The 5718-nt window shown below is 37.4% G+C and overlaps 1 long non-coding RNA gene across 1 annotated transcript; it reads right to left on the reverse strand.

The window, feature by feature from the left end:
* Positions 1–369: 369 nt before the first annotated feature.
* LOC149948336 (uncharacterized) lies at positions 370–721 on the reverse strand. Its single transcript, XR_016480258.1, has 2 exons — positions 576–721; positions 370–495 (listed from the first exon to the last, which is right to left on the reverse strand). It is a non-coding gene; the product is annotated as an uncharacterized LOC149948336 (long non-coding RNA).
* Positions 722–5718: the final 4997 nt, after the last annotated feature.

The following is a 5718-nucleotide window of genomic DNA, read 5'->3' on the forward strand; positions in this document are numbered from 1 at the left end:
TTCAAGTCGTCTTCGTGAAAAAAAAACCTGTCTTCAAGCCATCTTCGTCCAATCTTCGTAAAAAATACGTCTTCGAATCATCCGTATCTTCGTCTATCTTCAAGTCGTCTCCGTGAAAAAAAACTGTCTTCAAGCCATCTTCGTCCGTCTTCAGGTCGTCTTTGTCCACCTTCGTCTAATCTTCGTCACAAAAAAACTGTCTTCAAGTCGTCCGTATCTTCGTCCATCTTCAAGCGGTCGGTGTTTTCGTCAATCTTCGAGTCATGTTCATCCGTCTTCAAGTCGTCTTCGGTCATCGACCATCTTCGTCTACTTTTCGTCAAAAAAAACCTTCCCCTGTATTCAAGTCATCACTGTTTTCGTCCATCTTTAAGTCTTCTTCGTCCGTCTCCATCTAATCTTCGTCAAAAAAAACCCTATCTTCAAGTCGTCCGTATCTTCGTCCATCTTCAAATCGTCTTCGTCCGTTTTCAAGTCGTCATCGTCCATCTTCTTCTACTTTAAAAAAAAGAAAAATCTTCAAGTGATTAACTCTCGTCTTATATTCAAAATTCTTTTTTCATAAAAAAATATACTGTCTTCAAGTCGTCAATGTCATCAAGCGTCTTCAAGTCGTCAATGTCTTCCAGCGTCTTCAAGTCGTCAATGTCTTCGAGCGCCTTCAAGTCGTCAATGTCTTCGAGCGCCTTCAAGTCATCCATATAGCCGTTCATCTTCTACGTCTATATAATCTATTGCCATAATCAATATTCAAGTTTATGCTATTCATTGTCTATAAATTATCAAAATTACTATATACAACATCCAACCTTCGTCTAAATTACTATACAACATCCAACCTTCGTCTATCATCAAGTTAATATTATTACCAGCCGTCGTCCATCATCAAATTATCATTTGTCTTCGAGTTCATCCAGTTATGTATTTAGTTAGTAATCATCTTTCTTCAATTTAAAAGAACAAGAAACCATTTTTATCAACAGTGCCGACACGTGGCAAGTTCTAGGATGGATCCGATTATGGCGCCCCCTTGCTTGTACCTAATATAAAAATATTTTTTTCCTTTATTTTTCATTACCACTGACTAGGCGCCCCCTGCGACTTTACTCCGTTCACCCTGTGGTAGGGCCGGCCCTGGTCATCAAATTATCGTTAAATTATCATTTAAATAATAATAATAATAATAATAATAATAATAATAATAATAATAATAATTCATTAATTTGCTTTCTACAATTTGCATTATGCGTTATTTCAATCTTTCTCTGCATTATAAAATTGGTAATTTAATAAACTTCATCGGCGACTGCTTGCGGGGTCCCGTTTGTGCTGTGCCTCTCGTGTCTCTTCGCGGGGTTGAGGTTGGGGTTCGGTTCGGTTGGGCTTTCTTCCAGTGGCGTAGCGTGGGAGGGGCAAAGGGGGCCATGGCCCCGGGCGGCTTAGATGTAGGGGGCGGCCAGTGGCCTGGAAAATTGAAATGAACGCGGCTGGCCGAGATCGTGTATCAGAAAAATTATAAAAATGATTAAAGGTCTACAATGTGCATGTTGAGATGAACAAATCTGGGTTTCTTGGCAATCGAACAAGAGGTACCAATTCATATTGACCATTTCATTAAAGAGTTCGCGTTGCTAAAAACACGCAAAATAAAATTTTTATTTTTAGATGACTTGAATCCTTTTGCAATCAACAGAGCAACAGATTTTTCACCGATTTTTTGCTTAGTCGCGAAAATAAAGGGGGGGGGCGGCAAATTTAGGGTTTGCCCCGGGTGAAAGAAATACACGCTACGCCACTGCTTTCTTCACGGCGGTTGTCCTTCCATTGGCTGTGGTTTTGCTATATCTTAATTAGTTTCAAAATTATTCTAAATTCGGCTTTTATTGACAAATTATAACTTAACTACACCCCCGGTATGTTTTTTTTCTGGTATACGGGGGTATACAAACCAAATAATGAATGCATGATAAATTAAACGCTGCCAAGATCGGAGATCAAATATTAGGAGATAAATCCGGTCTGTGCATGTATTGGATAAAAAACCGTCTTGATGCAATTATAAACTTAGGGAAAAGAAGTCAAGATCTAAGGGAAAATAAAACTTTCAGCCAAATCTAACTTAATTTCAGAAATGTGTGTAGATTTCAAAGCAAAAATCGTCAAATATCAGTTAATAAATGGACAAATGAGCTACTTTCAGATCCCCGATCGTCCAAGTTAATATTACAATAGAGAGGGCATGCTATTTCCTATCAATTAACTTATCATTTTCCCTTTTGACCCGAATGGTTGAAGAGTTATGTAAAATACGGTGGCGTTCGATACACACTATGTTGATACTTTTCGATTGTTCAACCATTCTTTTTGTTTGCTCGAAGACCTATCGGTACGAGCTATATTAGTAAGTTTTTAAATTTCTTCAAATTTGTTTATGGTTTAGCTTTATTATCCATTTTCATAATGGACTAATCTACTTATTCGCGTATTTTATCATCCTTGATATTATAAGTAAATTGATAAAGTCGTCTGTTTATCCAGAATTTATCTGTAAAATCGCCTACAGCAGCCATTTTGGAAACACAATTTTATTCCGACTCGAACCACACAGTAAATATATATTAGACTATTCATGGAATTAAAACTTTTTTATTTTTTTTCCGGAAAAATACGGAAAATATTCCGGAAAATGACCTAGGCCTTTTTTCCGGAATATTTTCCGTATTTTTCCGCAAAAAAAATGTTTTCATTCCGTGATTAGTCTAATATATTGTTTGCAAATTTAAATAAAGCAACATTTTCAACTCATTTTTTCCGAATCTAAAAGTAAAACTAAACATTAACAATGTAACGTTAAAAGGAACCACCTATGGACTGCAATGCAAAGGATGAAAAAATTAGCGAATAAGTAGATTAGTCCATTAATGAAATGGACTAATCTACTTATTCGCTAATTTTTTTTCATCATTAACAATGTAACACTATTAATGTTTTGTAGTATGTTTACTGATGTTAGACATTTTATATCGATGAAAAGTTAAAAACATTAAAAACCCTTAAAAAGTAATTCAATTTTTTATTTTCTGGAAAATTTTCCGCATTTTTTTTTCTCGGAAAATTAACAACACTAAAAAGGACCAACAATTTTTAAAACAACTTTGTTGACGAAACAATTTCGTACTTTGACCGACAGCAGAAGTCAATACGACCATTCACCGTTTTTATAGGGGCTAAACATGTTCATGGCTCTATAGTTCAGTCATGGACTAACTGTGTGAATTACTTTAATTAGTCCATCGTTCAGACCATTTAGCAAAAATTTTTATAGATTTTGGGCTATCTTTGTTTTAAACGAAAATACCCTTTAAAAAATAATTAAGTATCAATAAAATTAAAATTTTCATGCCCCGTAAAAAAAGTGATAATAGTTTCAAATTTATTCCGTTATATTCACGATGATATTAAAATTCGTTACGGTTATGTTACTAAAAGTACTTAAACGTTAAAGGTCGTAACGAAACCCGAATTTAAAATTTCAATACACGAGGTCATGAGAACATATTTTCCTGGTTTTAGAAATACTTAATTTTCTTATTAATAATTCATTATTATAAATAACTGTATGTTAAATACACAGATTTTTGTAATATTGACCCGCCATTTTCCAAAATGGCCGCGAAACAAAGGCGGCACAACTCTACACGTGAAAAATTTACATGCCTCTATTTTTTTTTTCAAATTTATTACGTTTAAAATTATAAAGACATCTATTTTGAAAAAGTGCACAATTATTTCCTAGTAAGTCTTTAGAACGGTAGGTTTAATCACGGCCGTTGGGTACAACCAAGGAAGGTACAACCCGGGAAAGGGTATAACTTTGGTTTTTCATCTTCATTCCTTAGAGTCTCGAGGGACTGAGTTATTTTGGCGAACAAGACGACACTGCGCAACCAGAGATGCAGGGGGGATGAGAGGGGGGAGGGGAGGAGACTCTTTTCTAAATGCAACAAATTGACCTCAACAACTCGACGGGCCGACGCGTGAAACGGGGTGCGGGGGAAGCCCCAGCAGCGATGGGAGGCTTAATCCTAGCAGGCAGGCCCCCCGCGCCACCTAGGGCCCGTTAGCCGTCATTACTCGCGCCATAACGAGGCTAATAACGTCGCCGGCCTCCGCATCAACGCCACCGGTTTATTAAGGCCAATAGAATCGTGCTAGACTTAAGAGCGACCCCTAGCGGCGGCGGTGCCAGATATAAAACAAGGTGGGACACGCCGTATTAAGAGTTTCACCTCGCATTATTTTAGGAGCAGGGCCGGATTAACACCTTGCGGGGCTCAAGGCCTAAGCTAATTTTGGTGCCCCTTCGTTCCCAAATTTTATAATTGACTAATGGATGGAAAATACAATTTCAATGTAGACCTAGCGGATATTTTAGTGACGTTAATAAATAATTGCTTTATATGATATCTAAAAATGTGTGACGCATTTACTAAATTTATTTCGGAAAAAAAATTGTGAAAAGTAAATTATAAAATTTTTGTACTTATATTTTCGAAACCTTCTGGTGCCCCTTGTAGGATTGGTGCCCTAGGCACAGGCTTAGTCGGAATATTGGATAATCCGGCCCTGTTTAGGCGATACAGAGCCTTAGGACCGGTGGAATTATTTCACGTTTTGATGCCATCTTGGAAAATGGCTCCTCAAAACTATTACTTTCTAAAGACGCATGCACTGAACTGCTTCCAATGAATTTCAAAAGATATTGTTGTACATGGTAGAAACCCCCGTTATGGTATTTGAGAACATATCTCAACGATATGAAATCAGCTTTGTGGTTCAAACTCCACCTAGTAAACTGTAGAATAGAGGGTTATTGGTTTTACGAACCCAAACAAAACCAAACTAAATTAAGGAATCCGTTGCCTCCACCAGTTACGTCATAACGTTTCTTAGAATGACTATTTAAGGAAATATACACGGAACTAATTCGAACAAAGTCACGTTACGCCTACGACTACGGAAATAGAAATATAGTAGTCGTCCTCGCGAAGTGAAAGGGGTGTAGGGTGAAAAAGGGAAAGGAAAATGATACAAGCAGCAACGGCACCAAGCGGGAAGCCCGTACACTCATCGTGTCTGACGGGGAGAGTGGGGGTTCAGTCTAGCGCGCATTAATAAGTACTCGGAGTGGTCAGAAAATAATAACCAACGCGCCAGGGGCGCTATTAGGCCATTTACCCGGCAACTACGATTTCCTTTTTTATTAGAACTCATACGCCCGCTCCGGGACTTCCCCGCACAACTCCAGCTCGAAAGAGGGGGCCTTTTTTTTTGGGTGTCGAGGGGGGGGGACGCTTTTTCATGGATAATCAATCCGGAATGTGATCCCAAAGTACTATTTATACGTATTCATCAAATTGAATAGAATGCACGGAGGACAAGGGACACGGGTCAGGAGGCTATTTGCAGCTTTAGGCCTTGATCCCACTCTTCGCGACTGTTGGGTTCAAAGGTCATTTCATATTATTCCAATTTAAAGCGATTCAAATTTAAAACTATTGGTATTTAACATTATATTACGATTTAAAACTATTGGTATTTAACATTATATTACGATTTAAAACTATTGGTATTTAACATTATATTACGATTTAAAACTATTGGTATTTAACATTATATTACGATTTAAAACTATTGGTATTTAACATTATATTACGA

Source organism: Leiobunum rupestre, chromosome 4 (assembly GCF_980474605.1).
Source record: "Leiobunum rupestre chromosome 4, qqLeiRupe1.1.hap1, whole genome shotgun sequence".
Lineage (NCBI taxonomy): Eukaryota > Metazoa > Arthropoda > Arachnida > Opiliones > Sclerosomatidae > Leiobunum > Leiobunum rupestre.